Source organism: Phycodurus eques, unplaced genomic scaffold (assembly GCF_024500275.1).
Source record: "Phycodurus eques isolate BA_2022a unplaced genomic scaffold, UOR_Pequ_1.1 contig_24, whole genome shotgun sequence".
NCBI classification, from domain to species: Eukaryota; Metazoa; Chordata; class Actinopteri; order Syngnathiformes; family Syngnathidae; genus Phycodurus; species Phycodurus eques.
In genome coordinates this window covers 195389-216102 of record NW_026904021.1, presented here as the reverse complement: position 1 = coordinate 216102, position 20714 = coordinate 195389, and the positions used below count along the sequence as shown (strand labels likewise).

The 20714-nt window shown below is 45.7% G+C and overlaps 1 non-coding gene and 1 pseudogene across 1 annotated transcript; both read right to left on the bottom strand.

The window, feature by feature from the left end:
• LOC133398152 (coatomer subunit beta'-like) overlaps window positions 1-20714 on the bottom strand; it is a 101646-nt pseudogene that overhangs the window by 33367 nt on the left and 47565 nt on the right.
• trnak-uuu (transfer RNA lysine (anticodon UUU)) lies at window positions 8509-8584 on the bottom strand. Its single transcript has one exon. It is a non-coding gene; the product is annotated as a tRNA-Lys (tRNA).

Sequence of the window (20714 nt, the reverse complement as noted above, 5' to 3'; positions counted from 1 at the left end):
ATGATGGAAGGAAACATTGTCAATTGGTAGGAAACCCCGAATTGGTATTGGGAGATTCAGGTCACGAAGGGGGTAAAGGATGGAATAGGTGGCAATTCACAAAGTTTCTGTTACACTATACGGGACGAAGGTATGTAGGGGAGAAGAAACAGAAAAAGGAAAGAGAGAAAAAAAGTAAGTGGTTCGATAAAAAGAGGAAGAAGGACAAATCAGAAAGACTTAGCCTTTGCTTCCTGAGTTACATCGTCTAAAAGACAGACTAGTTGTAGAAATACAAATTCTAAAAAACAAAAAAACGTCCGTCTTTAAGAAATCCGCAGTCAACTCGAAAATCGTTGAAAAAGAACAAGATCTGTGTACGGTGTTGAATGTAATTGCATCGGTGGGGATGATTGAACCAAAAGATGATGCCATGTTTATGGCATTACAAAAGATAAAAAACAGAAAGAAAGGAGGATGAAATTGAAAAAATACAAAAATAATAACATTAAATAAAAAAACACCATATGCGCTAGGCACCACAAACTTCCTCACTATACCCAGAACTAACAGGACTTCACTTTATGAAAAGATGGATAGACAAAAAGACTTCTGAAAACAGTGAGATAGAACAAATGCAGAAAACCTTGGTAAAACTGCAACGAGACGCTGCCAGAGAAAATGTGTCAGAAACCCCCCCCCCAAAACAAACAGGCACGATCTGTCATGGCACCTCAGCTCCTGTCGCAGGACCCGACGTGGGCCACTTTGCTACTACAGCAGCAGACTAGAGGGGGAGTCAGAGGAGGTTTCAGGGGTCAGTCCCGTGGCGCGAACTCCATAAGATGCTTTGCATGTGGAAAAACTGGACACGTTGCACGTGTCTGTCAAGGCCCTGCTGAAGCACACAGTAACTACAGTTGTTATGCCTGTGGACAAAAGGGACACACTGCCAACTGTTGTCCCAACCTGCTGCCCAGAGGACGTGGTGAAACAACAGGATGAGGGCAGGGGAAATGTGTACCTTTTTCTGCCCCTGGACCAGTGAACCTTGCTGATCAAGTATTTATGCATGAGGTCCTGATGCATCAGACTTGTCCTGTGAACCTACTTGGAAGACACATTTTACAGAAATGTAATGCTGCCATTGTCTGTGCAGTACACGGACTTGACATTGTGTTTCCAGATGCAACCATGCTGCCGGCCAAAGGAGACCTGCGTACACATGTGCTAGCATGTGTCCTGACAAAAAACTGTGACTCCTGTTGCTGACATCTATTGGGGACTGCTCGACACGTGTCAAATAAATGACAGCGTGCTGCAGGCATTTGCGGAGTGGAAGCCGTGGGTTGTGTCCTTGTGGCCATTCCCGCCACCCCCTGACCCTCCACATTGTAGCCTTGTTCTATGATAGAGAACACGATTTATCAACAAGAATTTTTGAAAAACTATCAGACAGACATGGTATTTTACAAACTGATAGAATGGTTGTGGGACAAAAGGGTGTTGCGGCAGTGTTTCACCTGACATCGGATTTATTGCCTAGGTTCAAAATGCCATTTTCTGCGCCTCACTATTGCTTTGGCACTTCCTAACTATAAACTACCGTTTCATTTGGACATCTCGAACAAAACTCACACTGCCGCTGCAGTTTTGTACCAACTATTACGGGGCAAAAGAAAGGTACTACTACACATGAATGTTTTGTTAGAACCAATAGTAGCACATGCATCTGACTGCGAGAGGTATGCAGCAGCAGCTGCGGCTCTTATCGAGAAATGCGCATGTGTGGTGCTTATGCACCTGCTCTGCTACACACCACACACTCCACAACCGCTTCCATTCAACTCACGACTATTTACCTTTTCAAACAAGCGAAAAATTAAATATTATCATTGTTAGAACAACCGCATATTCAGTTTACACCTGTCAATACTAACATGGCGACGGTGTAACTGAAGGAATGCATTAGTGTGAGGAGAAGGCCAGAAAAGACAAAGCATGTCGCTCAGATTTATTGTCGGAACCAGTTGAAGGAAGGGAGAAAGTTCTTTCCGGATGGTTGTTATAGGAAAAACAATGGGGAACTAGTGGCTGGATGGGCTGTAATTGAACTAGTAGCGAACGAAAGGAGTCGTTGAATGTATGAATGCAACTTTAAAACAAAAATTGGCTAAATGCTGTGCACAGTCAAATATGTCATGGTTGAGAACTCTCCCAATTGTGCTCATGTCCATCAGAGCGTCTGTAAATAGTACAAACAAACTCAGCCCTTTCGTAATATACCATGGTTTTTCTTTTTCTTTTCCTGGTCCAGGTTCTGGCTCAACTTTTGAGTCACCTTCTTCATTGTCCAGAATCAGAATCATCTTTATTTGCCAAGTATTTCCAAAAAACACACAAGGAATTTGTCTCCGGTAGTTGGAGCCAGCTCGAGTACGACAACAGACAGTCAATTGACAGAGAACACTTTTGAGACTTGAAGGAAAAGGGACTACCTGGTTCCACAGGTCACAATGTCGTGTTGCCAAACCACTGTGATTGTTTCATTAGTGTTGCATTTATTGCCTCAAGTTGCATTCGGCAAACAGGGGAATTTAGTTGACCTGCAATTCATGTAGCAGGAGAAAGGGTACCAAGCAAATGTGGAATACCATTCCAGATTACAATTAATCACAAGGAAGGAACAAACAATGCTTATGTTTTCGACTTATGCGACGTGATTAACTGTGGAGGCTAGAACAGCTCGTATAGAGGAACAGACATCTACTTATGTTTCGACCAGACGGTACAGACCCGATGCGTGCAGAATTTGCCATATCGTCACACATGGTGTCAGACATGGGGACAAACCACCCATTTTACCGCCAGGTGGACCCCACAAAAAATGGTGGACAAAGGCATTAAGGGCCAGAAAAAACATAATGCAATAATGAATCGAATAAAATACCAAATTATGATTCAACAGGCAAAGAGCAGTAAATTTAACCAGTGATACCATTGAAGGCTGAGCTGAACAATTGGCCCCCACTTCCCTAATGGCAATTCAAAATCGCATGGCCCTTGACATGATCCTTGCCGAAAAGAATGGTGTTTGTGCAATGTTTGGTCCAAAATGTTGTACTTTTCTTCCCAACAACACAGCCCGGATGGAAAAGTAACAAGAGCCCTACATGGGTTAAAAACTTTGGCTGATGAAATGGCAGATTCAACAGGCGTTTTCAACCCCCTGGAAGATTGTGCTACGACATGGTTTGGAAAATGTAAACACCTTGTAATTACATTAATAACTGCTATTGTTACTGCTGTTACTTTGTTATTGCTTTTCGGATGCTGTATTATTCCATGGACGAGGACACTGTGTGTCAAGATGGTCTCGGGAGTGGTGGAAAAGAATATGAACCAGCCGGAATCACAGATGTTGATGACCTCCGAAGAAGCTCCTACTCCTGAAGTTCTGCTCACACAAGACGACGTCGTGTCCAGATGGAATAATTATTGATTATGAATATACAGTGTCTTTTCTCTTAGCATGTTACGGGACTTTTCTTTTTCCCTCCTCAAATCAATATATGGGGAGGTTTTTGGCCTGTCTCAAGAGTAGTACTGCCTTATGAAGAATGCTTAGCTCATGACTACGTTGTTTATATATCCTCTGATTGCCTTCCACATAGAGTAGTACTGCTTAGGGTCTGTTATATAGTTCCACGATGTAAACATGGGGATTGTTGGATTGTTCTATTTCTTACTCATGAAGCTATGTTTCATTATCTAACAATTAAGTTCCGTTTCCAAAACACTTGGGTGATACATGATTAAGTTTTGTTATCCATGAAAGGAGGAGTAGGAGTTTAGATTACTGAGGAATGATCGTTTTAATATGACTCCCCCATTTTTTATAACACCCAAGGCCAGAGATACCTTCTTCCAGTCATAACGAAACCTTCTTATGCGTATAAAAGGAGTTAGCTCAAATAAACGAGGTGTGTCATTCAGTGAACTTGCACTCTGGTGTACAGTTGATTGAATGAACCCTGAGACTCAGCCCTCTGGTGTCTTATTTTTTCCTCTCTTTTTGGACAAAGAAAACGATTGAAGGTTCCATGATCTATTGAACATTGACAATTTTATTACGTCCTTAACAGATCCCCGCCGCCTGTCCTCGCCTCTGCCTGCCGCACGTCCCTTCCTCCACTCCCCGCCAACGCACCTCCATTACTTTAAGCTGTTCATCGTAACCTATCTGCCTACCCCTGCTCTTGGGTCCAGCTCCTCTCCATTCGTGACAAGAGTTTTGTAAATACAGATGTTAATATACAACTTCGTCGCGTTTTCTGGTGTACCTAATGAAATGACCAGAGTTCAAAGCACAAAATCTAAAAACATTTTTCTAGCCAATACATAACAAGTGATCAAAAGTGATGAATCATATCATAATAATAATATATCTTATATATATATTATCTTCCATTGCTATGCTATGGACACAAACTGGTGGAATTTTATGTACAGTGAATTCCTGGATACCTTCCAGACCCACCAACAATCGGTGAAACTGCAGTATTGAGAGACCACATAAACACTTATTTTCCACAGTTTTCCAGAGGTTTGAAACACATTAAAACTAATTTAAAAGCACTTAATCTTATTAAAAACCCTGTTGAAACACATTACGAATGTGTTTGAACACATAAATGAACAGTTGAAAAGTGCATATGCAACTGCGCCTTTCCTTTCCCAAAGGCTAGGGGCATTACATTTAGTAGTTCTCCTGTAAAAACCCATAAAATTGATCACTTCGAAACCTGTGATATAGCGGGGGGATCACTGTACATTAAATTTTGCTCTTTGATCCCCCACGTAGACCCGTGCCCATCGATATCAGCACAGGACCAATGTGAAGACACCGATCGAATCCCGGGACATCATTGGCTGCTGCTACGTGGGATTTAAAAATCAATCCTTACTCCAGCGAGGACGGAGGAGACTAGCATTTCTGTGACAGCAGGCCGAGAAGTCACGAGATGTTCGGCTCCTGCCAGCAGGGCCTCTCCGCCACTTTTGACAAAGACTACCATTACTTCTTCTTTGGGGCTCCTGGAGCATACAACTGGAAAGGTGACCCTTATGAATACGTGATTGCTTGTTACATTTAATTCTGAGAGATCGATGTTAACCTTTAAATTTGACGGGGCGTTACAGCAAACTCAGTCAAGGATAAAAGTTCAAAAAAATTCAGAATGTGGAGCGAGAATCCCTCGAGATGGGCATTTACGATGACGGGCCTTTCGAGGCAAAATGAGAAGAACCCCGATCTCGTCCCCACTCCTGCCAGCAGCCACCTCGGTGAAGCACTCACGCGTCACTCTGTACTTAAGTCAAAATCCAGACACTTAGAAGTACTCATTCAACTCTTGGACTTAAGTCAAAGTCAAAGAGTACAGACTATGAAAATGTACTTCATTAAAAGGTCCAAACACATTTTGCCTGTCTTTACACACAAAATAGTTGACCTCTTTTTGTCTTACAGAGTCCTCATACTGAAAAGAAGCAAGGAGTAGAAAGTACAGATATCTTTTTGAGCTGCTTCTTTTTTTAAATGTAGGGACTAAAAGTAAAATGTCGTCATGAACTAAATACTCCAGTTATATACAAATACCTGAAAAATCTACAAATGTCACTGCCATTGACTGCTTTAGATGTCTCATATCCATGTTAACTCAGAAGGCTGGCAGTGAATGACTTTTAAGTACAGTCAAGTCAAAGTCGTCAGAAAGATAAATAAGTACAGTAAGGTAGATGTAAAATGTCATCCGAAAAATTCACATTCCAGGAAACTACAGCTACCTGTTGTTTGAGAGCTGTGAGGACATTGTGGTGGGAGCGCCTCAGTACATTAAGAAGGATAACGAAATCTGAGGCGCTACGTATGTCGACGTCAACAAAGCCGGAAAATGGGACAAGGGCATCCCCACCAGGATAGACGGACAGAAGGACTCCATGTTTGGCCTGGCTGCGGAAAATCTGGGAGACATCAACCAGGATGGTTACAATGGTGAGGCTTCTGATTCAAGAACTGGAAAAAATATGTTCCAGTGTTTGGAAAATTTTTGAAGTAATATTTTGTGTATTTCTGGATGTAGACGTTAACTACTGTGAATGAACAAATCTGATGTAAAAAAAAAAAACCCAAAAAAAGTAGTGAACCTTATCTTGGATGATGAATAATAAGCACAGAATGTGCGGAGGAAATGTTCTGCTTGTGTGCTCAGTTGCTTTCCCGAAATATTAAATGCAATTCACTTTTTGCTGTACAGGAAACCCATGACTCCCCTAAATGTGTTTAGAAGTGCTTATAATAAGAATACAAACCATCAATGTACCACAAACTAATGCAGCCCTATGGGGGGCATAAGCCAGAGCAAACTGTAGGCCGGTCCCAAGCCCGGATAAATACAGAGGGTTGCATCAGGAAGGGCATCCGGCTTAAAACGTTGCCAAACAAATATGGGCGTTCATCCAAAGAATTCCAGACCAGATCGGTCGTGGCCCAGGTTAACAGCCTCCGCCACCGGCGCCGTCAACCTGCAGGGTGCCGGTGGAAATACAGTTACTGGTCGAAGTCGAAGAAGAAGAGGTGGAAAGCGGGTTCTTCGGCAGAAAGAGAAGAGGAAAGCACAGAGCATAGAACTGAATGTGGGGACTTTGAAGGTTGGGACTATGACAGGAATATCTCGGGAGTTGGTTGACATGACGATTAGGAGAAAGGATTGATATATTGTGTGTCCAGGAGACCAGGTGGAAAGGCAGTAAGGCTAGAAGTTAATGGGCAGGGTTATTTAATTATTTTACCATGGTGTAGATAGGGAAGAGAAATGGAGTCAGGGTTATTTTAAAAGAAGAGTTGGCTAAGAATGTCTTGGAGGTGAATAGTGTATCAGCTCGAGTGATGAGGCTGAAACTTTGAAATTGAGGGTGTTATGTATTATGTGATTAGTGGTTATGTCCCCACAGGTAGGATGTGACCTTGAAGGTGAAAGAGAAATTCTGGAAGGAGGTAGATGACGTCGTTCTGAGCATCCCAGAAAGAGAGAGAGATGCGATTGGTGCAGATTGTAATGGACATGTTGGTGAAGGAAATAGGGGTGATGAAGACGTGATGGGTAAGTACGGTATCCAGGTAAGGAACTTGGAGGGACAGATGGTGGTAGACTTTGCAAATGGCTGTAGTGAACACTTTTTTCCAGAAAAACAGTTTGACATTCCTGTAGAGGTATGGAAGTCTTTGCCATGTAATACTCACCAGTTGTCGTTGTCATTCTGGTATGTCATTGTCCCTATCTGGTCCACGTCTTCCTCACAGGTCATAGTTTGTTTCCGGTTTTAGATATTCAAGTGTTTCTTTGTTACTTTGGTTTGGTTGTTATCTGTTGTGGGACTTTGTGTAGTTTTGCTTTATCCAATATCCTTGTTTGCCCTTTTTGAAAGATTAAATATTTTTTTGAGACTCCCGCACTCCTGCCTTGCCTCACTGCTTCCCTGCAATTGGGTCCACCATGTTCTTGCCTTGTGTTCCTCCCCTTCGCCCAAACCACAAACGTGACAACAGGAGCCTATCCCAGCTGACTTCAGGCAAAAGGCGGACTCCACCCTGAACTGGTCCCCAGTCAACCGCAGGTCACATATAGACACGGACAACCATTCACATTCACATTCACACCGTCACTGAGTGGGAACTGAACTCACGCTGCCCGCACCAAAGTCAGGCGAGTGTACCACTACACCACCAGTAACTTAGTTGGGATGTTGTGTTAAACATAAATAAAAACAGAATACAATGATTTGCAAATCATGTTCGACCTATATTTAATTTTTTCCGTTTTTATTTCTGTTCAACACAACGTCCCAACTTCATTGGAATTGGGATTGCATATTTGTGTCACGATACGACGGTGTTCATTTCAACTGGAGGCAGAAGCAGGCGGAGGCTGAAGAAGTTTGTGGCGAGCGGTGGATTGAGAAGAAATTCAAAGGGGGGTCCTTGAGGCGTACCGGCGGGTCGTCGAGACAGGGAGCAGTCGGCGGTGGCGTGAGCAGGTGGATGGCTTGTTGGAAGAGGTCAGCAAGGCGGGGAAGACGGAAGGAGCACTGAGGACAAGGAAGAACATGGAAGGAGGTCAGAAATATTGCGAGGACCGGCGTAGTTTACATGTAAGTTGCGAGCCGGTGTACCACGGGTGAACGTTAATACTCTGGCAGTGGAATCTTGGATCTGGCAGGCTTCAATGCAGGTGATGACGAAGACTGATTGACAAGAAGTGCGCGGCCGAGGTGGTGCTGATTACTGGGATGAGAGACAGGGCGAAAGGGGCGCCACACAAGCTCCAACAAGGGAACTGCAGGGCACAGCTCATGATAATTTGTAAGGTCAAAGTCAGAAAGTGAGAGGTGCATCGATGAACATGTGTTGGGTGTTTTGAAGTGTTCAAGTGTCTGAGTGATATTTAGTGAACAACCTCTTAAAAAGTATGTCTCCTGAACAGGGACTTGAACCCTGGACCCTCAGATTAAAAGTCTGATGCGCTACCGACTGAGCTATCCAGGCTCTACAGTCAAGGGGGGAGTGAGCTGAGGACACGAGGTTCAAATTGAGCGCAAGCAAACCATTTGATACTGACGAAACAGGTACTCGCAAGACAGAACATCAGATTAAAAGCCTGGTATGTGAATGACCGAGATACCCAAGGTCAAAGTCAGAAAGTGAGAGGTGCATCGATGAATATGTGGTGGGTGTTTTGAAGTGTTCAAGTGTCTGAGTCAAAGTACCTGCGTGATATTTAGTGAACAACTGCTTAAGAATTATCTCACCTGAACAGCTAACTTGAATAGGGATTTGAACCCTGGACCCTCAGATTAAAAGTCTAATGATCAATTGACTGAGCTATCCAGGAGATAGAATAAATGAGGGAGTGAGCTGAGGAGACGAGGTTCAAATTAAGCGCAAGCGACACGACACTGAATAAACAGGTACTCGAAAGACAGAACATCAGATTAAAAGACAGGTATGCTTCTGACTGAGATACCCAAGGTCAAAGTCAGAAAGGGAGAGGTGCATCGATGAACATGTGTTGGGTGTTTTGAAGTGTTCAAGTGTCTGAGTGATATTTCGTGAACAACCTCTTAAAAGGTATTTCACCTGAACAGGGACTTGAACCCTTGACCGTCAGATTTAAAGTCTGATGCTATACCGACTGAGCTATCCAGGCTCTACAGGAAGTGAGGGAGTGAGGTGAGGAGACGAGGTTCAAGTTAAGCGCCAGCAACAATTTTGACTAAACAGGTACTCGCAAGACAGAACATCAGATTAAAAGCCTGGTATGCGAATGACCGAGATACCCAAGGTCAAAGTGAGAGTGTGTGGTGCATAGATGAACGTGTTGGGTGTTTTGAAGTGTTCAAGTGTCTGAGTGAAAGTACCTGCAGAATATTTAGTGAATAACTTCTGAAGAATTATGTCGCCTGAACAGGGACTTGAACCCTGGACCCTCAGATTAAAACTTCGCAAGAGACATTAATGATGCAAAAGTAACTATTGTTGGTGAGAAGTAGTAACTGTAGTCTAATTACTTTCTCAGGGAAAGTAACATGTTACTTTGCTCGTTACTCATAATGGTGGGTTTTATTTATTTATTTATTTATTTTTTGCGTTTCCGGCATCACTTGTCCGAAGGCAGTCCTTAAAACCACAACCATTCAAGAGAAACCATAACTTCAGCAGCAGCATGATCAGCTTTCCCTTGTCCTGTCATGAAATAAATCGATCGAGGCATTCAGCCTGTCAAGTGAATCCCTGTGCTACTTTACTAATGTTGTTGAATGTCATTTTAAATACATTCCGTTTCAAGCTTGTCATGTCAGGAAGTATTTGCGCACTCGAGCCAGCCCAGCCAACTGCATCAGCATATTCATGTGCACTGTAAAATGAATGTGACAGCTTGTTCTTGTGCCTTTCTTTGTGATTTGTTCAATTGTAACCACCAAACTTCAAGTGTTTAAAATCATTCACTGCCATTGACGGCTTTTGAAGTCAAATAACCATGTTAACTGGGAAAGCTGGCAGTGAATGAGTTAAAGAACATTACCAGCCATTCAGCATTATATCCATCCATCCATTTTCTGAGCCGCTTCTCCTCACTTGGGTTGCGGGCATGCTGGAGCCTATCCCAGCTGTCATCGGGCAGGAGGTGGGGTACACCCTGAACTGGTTGCCAGCCAATCAGGGCACATACAAACAAACAACCATTCGCACTCACATTCACACCTCAGGGCAATTTAGAGTCTCCAATTAATGCATGTTTTCTTTGGGTTGTGGGAGGAAACCGGAGTGCCCGGAGAAAACCCACGCAGGCACGAGGAGAACATGCAAACTCCACACAGGTTGGGCCGGGGATTGAACCCGGGTCCTCAGAACTGTCAGGCTGACTCTCTAACCAGTCGCCCACCGTGCCGCCTCAGGATTATATAATACAGTTATTTCTAATGCATAGTCATTAAAATATGATAGTTTAGATCAGGTTGTTTCTCATGTTTTTATTTCCAAATTTAAACAGATTTGTTTTATTCCTCTACATCCAATACTGTATATTTCTATCTGTATTTGTTTGTTTTTTTGAATACATAGCAAAGAAGCATCAAAGAAATGAAAGGTGAAAAAAAATAATTTTAAAACTGATGTTGAAAACCGTTTGGGAGACAAGTTTGATTTTCACCTGTCGTGAATTAGCATCTGAAGTTGCATTAAATGTCAGTGAAAATTATGCTGTCATTTCGAGAAGCGTTTCAAAGGTGCCGAGAGAGGACCACGACACAACAGCCGCTAGCACCACGGGGAGCTTGCCGGGGCCCTCCGCTGCTTCTCGATGCGCCCTACTTGCTTCTTCGCCTCAGCCGTGCTCCGAGTTGGCCAAGGTCAACCAGATGATGAGCACTATGGTTTTACTGTTCATTTGGACCCCTCCTTGAGCCATCACCTTATCGTGGTGTAAGGGTTAGTGTGTCCCAATGATCCTAGGAGCTAAGTTGTCTGGGGCTTTATCCCCCTGGCAGGGTCACCCATGACAAACAGGTCCTCGGTGAGGGACCAGACAAAGCATGGCTCAAAGAACCCTAATGATAACGACAAACGATTTAGTTGGTTTTCCCTTGCCCGCCCGCGGGTCACCGGGGCCCCCGTCTGGAGCCAGGCCTGGAGGTGGGGCTCGAAGGCGAGCGCCTGGTGGACGGGCCTGCACCCATGGGGCCCGGCCGGGCACAGCCCGAAAGGATAATGTGGCTCCCCCTTCTGCCATGGACCTGTGTTTCAAGTTGTTTTTCTTTGTGTTGCAGTGTCTGGGTGAGCGAAGGTGGCCGTTGACATCGGTGCTGCACCTGTCATGCATTGTAATCATCAGCCTTTTTAGGGGGCACCGTGACAGTGTGTGGGCGTCGGAATATTTACTCATTTTTGCCCCCGTGTTTGCCGCCGTTCTGAACGCTGTCCAAATTTAGGTTCTGTACGATTATACCACACGGACCTTTTGTCGTGTCTCCCTGCGTTATCTGTTTTTTGATTCTCTGGTTGTGAGCCCCTTTTTGGAGTCCTTGGAGGGGGTGCTGGAGAGCGCTCCCGCTGGGGACTCCATCGTTCTGCTGGGGGACTTCAATGCTCACGTGGGCAATGACAGTGAGACCTTTAAGGGCGTGATTGGGAGGAACGGCCCCCCGATCAGAACCCGAGAAGTGTTCTGTTATTGGACTTCTGTGCTCGTCACAGATTGTCCATAACGAACACCATGTTCAAGAATAAGGGGGTCCGCACGTGCACTTGGCACCAGCACAACCGAGGTCGCAGTTCGATGATCGATTTTGTGGTCGTGTCAACGGACTTGTGGCCGCATGTCTTGGACACTCGGGTGAAGAGAGGGGCGCAGCTGTCAACTGATCACCACCTGGTGGTGAGTTGGCTCCGATGGTGGGGGAAGATGCCGGTCCGACGTGGCAGGCCCAAACGTATTGTGAGGGTCTGCTGGGAACGTCTGGCAGAATCCCCTGTCAGAAGGAGTTTCAACTCCCACCTCCGACAGAACTTTGCTCATGTTCCGGGGGAGGCGGGGGAGATCGAGTCCGAGTGGACCATGTTCCACGCCTCCATTGCTGAGTCGGCCGACCAGAGATGTGGCTGTAAGGTGGTCGGTGTCTGTCGTGGCGGGAATCCCTGAACCCGTTGGTGGACACCAATGGTGAGGGATGCCGTCAAGCTGAAGAAGGAGTCCTATCGGGCCTTTTTGGCCTGTGGGACTCCTGAGGCAGCTGATGGGTACCAGCTGGCCAAGCGGAATGCAGCTCTGGTGGTCGCTGAAGCCAAAATGGGAGGAGTTCGGTGAGGCCATGGAGAACGACTTCCGGACGGCTTCGAGGAAATTCTGGTCCACCATCCGGTGTCTCAGGAGAGGAAAGCAGTGCACCACCAACATCGTGGCATGCCCTCTCCAGGTCGGGGATGAGATCCTGCCCCAAGTGGAGGAGTTCAAGTATCTTGGGGTATCTTGGGGTCTTGTTCACGAGTGAGGGAAGAATGGAACGGGAGATCGACAGGCGGATCGCTGCCGCGTCTGCAGTGAGGCGGACTTTGTATCGGTCCGTTGTGGTAAAGAAGGAGCTAAGCCGAAAGGCAAAGCTCTCAATTTGCCGGTCGATCTACGTTCCTACCCTCACCTATGGTCACGAGCTGTGGGTCATGACCGAAAGCACGAGATCCCGGATACAAGCGGCCGAAATGAGTTTCCTCCCTAGGGTGTCCGGGCTCTCCCTTACAGATAGGGTGAGAAGCTCGGTCAGCCGCGAGGATCTCAGAGTAGAGCCGTTGCTCCTTCACATCAAGAGGAGCCAGATGAGGTGGCTGGGGCATCTGATTCGGATGCCCCCCGGACGCCTCCCTGGTGAGGTGTTCCGGGCACGTCCCACCAGTAGGAAACCCCGGGGACAACCCAGGACACGCTGGAGAGACTATGTCCTTCAGCTGGCCTGTGTACGACTCGGGATCCCCCCGGAAGAACTGGATGAAGTGGCTGGGGAGAGTGAAGTCTGAGTGTCCCTGCTAAAGCTACTGCGCCCGCGACCCGACCCGGATAAGCAGTAGAAAATGGATGGATGGATGGATGGATGTTGGATAGATTCAATATACCGAAGAGCTTTAATGCTGCCACAAATATATATTTTAGTAGTGTAACATCTGTTTACTAACCATTAATAATTATCTTGTCTGATTAGGGTGAGGCGGCACGGTGGGCGACTGGTTAGAGCGTCAGCCTCACAGTTCTGAGGACCGGGGTTCAATCCCCAGCCCCGCCTGTGTGAAATTTGCATTTTCTCGCCCTGCCTGCTTGAGTTTTCTCTGGGCACTCCGGTGTCCTCCCACATCCCAAAAACATGCATTAATTGGAGACTCTAAATTGTCCGTAGGTGTGACTGTGAGTGCGAATGGTTGTTTGTTTGTTTGTGCCCTGCGATTGGCTGGCAACCAGTTCAGGGTGTACCCGCCTCCTGCCCGATGATAGCTGGGATAGGCTCCAGCACGCCCGCGACCCTTGTGAGGAGAAGCGGCTCAGAAAATGGATGAATGGATGGATGATTTGCAAATTCATGTATTCTGTTTTTATTTGTTTTACACAACGTCCCAACTTCATTGGAATTGGGGTTGTAAACACAGCACCCCATATTGACAGAAAAAAAATGGAATTGTTGAAATGTTTTCCGATTTATTAAAAAAGAAAAACTGAAATATCAGTATTCAGACCCTTTGCTCAGTATTGAGTAGAAGCACCCTTTTGAGCTAACACAGCCAAAAGTCTTTTCGGATTTGGGGATCCTCTGATCCTCTGCCATTCCTCCTAGCAGATCCTCTCCAGTTCTGTCAGGTTGGATCGTGAACATTGGTGTACAGCCATTTTCAGGTCTCTCCAGAGATGCTCTCCAGATGCTCAAATGGGAGCTCTGGATGGGCCATTCAAAAACAGTCAGAGGGGCCATTCAAAAATGGAGTTTTTCTGAAGCCACTCCTTTGGTATTTTAGCTATGACTAAAGGCCTGTCGCCTTGACATCTGTGGTCATGAAGTCCTTTGAACGTCTCGTGCTGGACCACCTCAAGAGCGTCACAGGTCCCCTGCTGGACCCCCTGCAGTTTGCCTACCGAGCGAACAGGTTTGCGAATGATGCAGTCAACATGGGACTGCACTTCATCCATGCACACCTCTACAGTGCAGGGACCTACGGGAGGATCCTGTTTGTGGACTTCAGCTCAGCGTTCAACACCATCATTCCTGAACTCCTTTCATCCAAGCTTCTCCAGCTCAGCGTCTCGCCTGCCATCTGCCAGTGGATTTACAGTTTCCTGACAGGCAGGACACAGCAGGTCAGGCTGGGGGGTGGGGGGGCACCTCATCCACACGCAGCATCAGCCCTGGGGCGCCCCAAGGTTGTGTCCTCTCTCCGCTGCTCTTCTCTCTCTACACGAACGACTGCACCTCAGCACACCCGGCTGTCAAACTCCTCAAGTTGCAGATGACATCAATGTCATTGGCCTCATCAAGGACGGTGACGAGTCTGCATATCGACAGGAAGCGGAGCGGCTGGAGCTGTGGTGCGGCCGACACAACCTGGAGCTGAACACGCTCAAGACTGTAGAGATGATCGTGGACTTCAGGAGGTATTCTTGGCCACAGCTGCCCCTCACGTTGTCCAGCTGCCTTGTGTCAACCGTCGAGACCTTCAAGTTCCTGGGAATTACAGTCTCTCAGGACCTGAAGTGGGCGACCAATATCAAGTCCGTCCTCAACAAGGCCCATCAGAGGATGTACTTCCTGCGGCTTCTGAGAAAGCACAGACTGCCAGGGGAGGTGATGAGGCAGTTCTACACAGCGGTCATCGAATCAGTCCTGTGTTCTTCCATCACAGTCTGGTTTGGTGCTGCTACAAAAAAGGACAAACTCCGACTGCAACGGACAATAAAAACTGCTGAAAGGATTGTCGGTCCCCTTGAGGACTTGCACACTGGCAGAACTAAGACAAGAGCGTGCAAAGTCCTCTCGGACCTCCACATCCCGGTCACCAGCTCTTCCAGCTCCTTCCCTCAGGTAGGCGCAACCGATCAATGCAAACTAGAATTAGTAGACATTCCAACAGCTTCTTCCCTCTTGCGATCAACTTCTTAAACACATAACCTACAATTCCATGACAACATGCTGGCAATTTTTTGACTTGAGTTCATTGTCACATTTCTGTGGGGCCAATTATATATTACTCGTGCACTCACTATTGTAGTCTTGCCACGCTGCACTATTTGCATATCTGTTGTTGACCAATACTGGCCACTCATGCCAAAGTAGCATTGGCTCCATTTGCACACTGATTGAGGAGTATCTGCAACATTTGCACAAGCAACATTGTCCCAGATTATCGCGCTACTCGTCACTTTCAACTGGATACACTCCTTGAAGTCTCGGCGCCCTTTGCACAATGGTCATTGCACCGGACTATTGCAATATTAGTCATTCGAACTGCTGTAAGTGCTAGAGGCATCTGTATCTTTTGCACAATTGTCAAAAAAAATATATATATTTTTTTTAAATAAAATAATGTACCGGCATTACCAGATAACTATTAACCCCTTATTGGTCAGTGACTGTTTTTTGTCAATGTCTTTATGTCTCAAAAGTGTTCTTTGTCAATTGACTGTCTGTTGTCGTACTAGAGTGGCTCCAACTCCCGGAGACAAATTCCTTGTGTGTTTTTTGGACATACTTGGCAAATAAAAATGATTCTGATTCTGATGTGCTTAGGGTCACCGTCTTTTTTGAAGGTGAACCTTCGGCCCAGTCTGAGGTTCTGAGTACTCTGGAGTAGGTTTTCATCCTGGATATCCCTGTACTTGGCCGCATTTATTCTTCCTTCGATTGCAACCAGTCGTCCTGTCCCTGCAGCTGAAAAGCACCCCCACAGTATGATGCTGCCACCACCATGCTTCACTGTTGGGACTGCATTGGACAGGTGATGAGCAGTGCCTGGTTTTCTCCACACATGCCACTTAGAATTAAGGCCAACAATTTCTATCTTGGTCTCATCAGACCAAATAATTCTTATAATTATATAATTATAATTATTTCTCACCATCTTTGAGTCCTTTACATGTTTTTTAGCAAATTCCATGTGGGCTTTCATGTGTCTTGCACTGAGGAGAGGCTTCCGTCAGGCCACTCTGCCATAAATCCCAGACTGCTGGAGGGGTGCAGTGATGGTTGTCTTTCTAGAATTTTCTTCCATCTCCCGACTGCATCTCTGAGCTCAGCCACAGTGATCTTTGGGTTCCTCTTTACCTCTTTCACCAAGGCTCTTTCTCCACCAGTTGCTCAGTTTGGCCGGACGGCCAGCTCGAGGAAGGGTTCTGATCGTCCAAAACGTCTTCCATTTCAGGATTATGGAGGCCACTGTGCTCTTAGGAACCTTAAGTGAAGCAGAAATATTTTTGTAACCTTGGCCAGATCTGTGCCTTGCCACAATTCTGTCTCTGAGCTCTTCAGGCAGTTCCTTTGACCTCATGATTCTCCTTTGCTCTGTGAGCTGTAAGGTCTTATGTAGACAGGTGTGTGGCTTTCCTAATCAAGTCCAATCAGTATAATAAAACACAGCTGGAGTCCAATGGAGGTGAAGAACCATTTTAAGGATGATCAGAAGACATGGACAGCACCAGTTAAATACATGAATGTCACAGCAAAGGGTCTGAATACTTATGGCTGTGTGATATTTAAGTTTTTCTTTTTTAATAAATCAGCAAAGATTTCAACAATAAAGTTTTTTCTTTCAATATGGGGTGTTGTGTGTCCATTGAGCAAATAAAATGCAAAATTATTTTCACAAATGGCTGCAATATAGCAATGGAGCAATGGCTGCTCAATATTGCATCATTTTCGAAATTACAACCACATTGTGGAGGACTTGCCTGCTCAATTGCCCTGCCATCGACTGGCAACCAGTCCAGTGTACACCGTGCCTCTCGCCTGATGTCAATAATAATAATAATCTCCAGCTCACCTGTGAACCCTAATGAGTAAGTGCCATAGAAAGTGGATGGACTTCTCAACATGGAGGCACCTTTTCATCCTTTTAAATGCTGACCGCAGTTTTTGCTTGAGTCATAACCACATCCTGTTTCTGCCGTTTCATTTCAGTCTTTCGGCACAAAACCCAAAAATGCAGAGTCCGAAAATGTTCAGCGGCAAAATATTCGTTGCATCATTATATTATACCGTCTCTCAGTAACCAAGCGAGGCACACCAGAAGAAGCAGCACAATTAATTGAACCATTAATTTATGATGCACTAACTGTTTGTTAAATGTTATTAATCTGAGTTTTCTCGCCACAGTTTGACCACACGGGACACCTGGCTGGGCAGGTACGTGCGAGCCAGCATAGCAGCTTTGGGTAGGCGGTTGGTTCTGATCAGAAGCTCCAAACATTGATCCAGTCTGTGTGGAAATGATGACAGAACAACAGTTACACCATTGACTTTCACCGCAAACTTCGGACCATTCAGTCTTCTGTCACATGGGGTACTTAATTCCCCGGCAGGAAGGTCATGAAGGCCATGTTGTAGTTTCCCCTCAGCTGGGTGGCGGCAACAATAAAGGCATAAAGCTCCGATTTGCTGCTTTAATGGCTTTATTAGCTCCTCTGCACATTCAACGTCAACGAGTCCTCCGCTAATCGCTACTCTTCCCTGGTCGCCATCACTCCACACACTCGCACCTCCGTGCACTCCTTGCTCCTTCACAGTCCCGCCGGACGATGCCTGCGCAGTCCCGTCTCACTCACACATCGACGCACACGCCCACACACACTGAGCTTGCTGTCACAATCACGTGGGACAATACCCATCACAGAAGTATTTCGCCGTAAATTTCAACGAGTCAACTTTCGACTAACGGTGAAAGCCGACTTACACAGAAATTCGTGTTACGTCGCCAGCGTAGGAACTCGTTCGTAAATCGAGGACTTCCTTTACTCGCAGGCATATATGATTCATCCTATGCAACGAATGACTGATATTACTGCAGTTTACTGAGTTTTGACTGGCACCATGGACAATATATCCGTATGTCTGAATTATACTGCTCCTAGGTGGCCGTGGTGCAAACACCAGAACAGGCACAATGTCCATTAAATTGAAGCAAAAAAAATATGTCAAAATTTATTTTGACTCCACATTAAAAAAAAATATATTTTCAGAGAGACATGCATGTATTGATGGAATTTTCGTTAATTTGTGGAAAGATGACTGAAGAGATGTAATATTGAAAGATGATTTGAGATACAAGTATGTGAACTTACGAACATGGTCACTAAATGAACTGTACTCAAGGCACCACTGTATTCTTAAAAAAGGACTCAAGTTACCTCTGCTTCTCCCGTCCACTGGTAGGCAAGCTTCAATTCTCCCAGCTGCAAGGCCACCTCAAACCTGTGCTCAGAGTCTGTCAACAGTGCTAACACCTGCTGCTTGAAACCCTGGAGACCCAGAAGACAAAAAAAAAACTAATAAGCACAGAGGAAGCCATCAATCGGTCGAACAACTAGGAATCAAAGAATGTGTAATGACAGGCCAATAATGAACTAAGTTCAGACTTGTTTTTCCAGGAAGTGGGCCACTCTGGTCCGTTGCTCTTTAGATATTGTGGGAAGCTCCTTGTCAGCCACTCCAAAGTCCCTTCTCATGGCAGCAGTCTGGTCCTCAAGGACTGAGACGAGCAGGGCGTAGCTGACGATGTTGAGCTCCTTGTCTCCCAGGTAGAGACTGTTATCTTTGGGGATGTAACCCAGTCAATACATGGTTCTGCACGGAGAGGGAACATCTTAAATGATGGCTCATTTCTGTGTTCTGCTATAACTTTACATACAACTGGAGCTGACTTGAAAATAAGTTTAAGGTGACTTGAATGCAATCATAAATATCTGACCTGTCCAAGTGAGCAATCGTGACAATCTCTCCCCCGACAACGTAGTTGAGTCTGTTCACAGAGCTTGTGAAGATGAAGCAGTCACCAACCCAGAGTCCAGTCTTCACAATCTCCTGGATCTCTCCCTGGACCTGAACCAGTACAATATCTGAATACAGACGGTGGAGCAACCGATGTAGACAGATAATATAACAATACTCAGAGGCATATATTTGTCTGGATCTCTCCCTGGACCTGAACCAGTACAATATCTGAATACAGACGGTGGAGCAACCGATGTAGACAGATAATATAACAATACTCAGAGGCATATATTTGTCATCCTCTGCAAATGGTACGATAAGGAGGGTGGGAACCCAGAGAGCAGCTACGGGGCATGAGAGGGGAGCCCCCACGGCCAGCAGCCATGCAGCCCGAGGGGCCCGGCCTCAGTAGCACTACGATGACTGCCAGATCCCTGACTGAAGGTCATTGGCCATACTCTGTGTATAAGTGCCCCCTGAGTGGTGTGGTGCATTAAAATCTGGAGTGGCCCGCGAGACTGGGGGAGGGATGGGGGCGGCTGTACTTTGGCCAAGTTTTTTCCCCACAGTTAGACCACACGGGACACCGAGCTGGGCAGATCTTTGAAATTCTGTTGCTTTCTCTAATCACATATCTGTTAAAAAGAGGCATGAACTATTACATATGCTGTTGCTTTCTCTAATCACATATCTGTTAAAAAGAGGCATGAACTATTACATATGCATGTTGGAGTCGCCGACTCCTCCCTGTCCGCGCCCACATTTGAATATGCTAATCACATTTAAATGAACCCTGCACCTGAGATGCCGATCTCTGCATGATCAGAAAGAAAGGAAAATGAGCAAGGTAATGAAGAAAAATTATTTTTCTGAATGTGAAGTTGCTCAATGAAGTAGAGGCACGCAAGAAAATCATCTTTGGCACACTGTCCTCCAGCGTTAACAACACACAAAAGAGGAGCAAATGGGACAGCGCCTGTGCGGCTGTCAATGCTTTGGAGACAGAATAGAGCATACACGCTGAACTGGGATTGAACCCGGGTCCTCAGAACTGTGAGGACCCTCAGAACACTCTAACCAGTAGGCCACCATGCCACTGCATTTGTAATACATCTTTTGAATTCAAATAGAAGCACATCAGCATATCAAAGCTGAAAAACTTCAACTCCTTTTTGATTACTCAATTTATTATTTTAATACACAGGAGTGGACACGCACCGCTGAAAAAAAAGTCTTTTTTTTTTTTTTTTTTTTAGGAGAAGAGGGGTAAATGTGAGTGCGAATGCTTGTTTGTTTGTATGTGCCCTGCGATTGGCTGGCAACCAGTTCAGTGTATACCCCGCCTCCTGCCCGATGATAGCTGGGATAGGCTGCAGCACGCCCGCGACCCTAGTGAGGAGAAGTGGCTCAGAAAATGGATGGATGGATGTGTTTGAGCATAATCCGTTTGAACCACCGACAGCAGCTGTCTAGTTTGGTGCAGGATGACACTGTAGTGTTGAGGACAAGGATAGTGCCCTCGAGTGTCTCGCCTAACGATTGGAAGTTAGCGGTTTGTCTCTCCATACTGCGTCAAATGTTAGGAATTTCAGTTCGGAGCGCCCCAATCTGTTTCTTAACCGTGTTTAAGCTGATGCCGTTAACCGTGGAGGTTCCTATGCTAA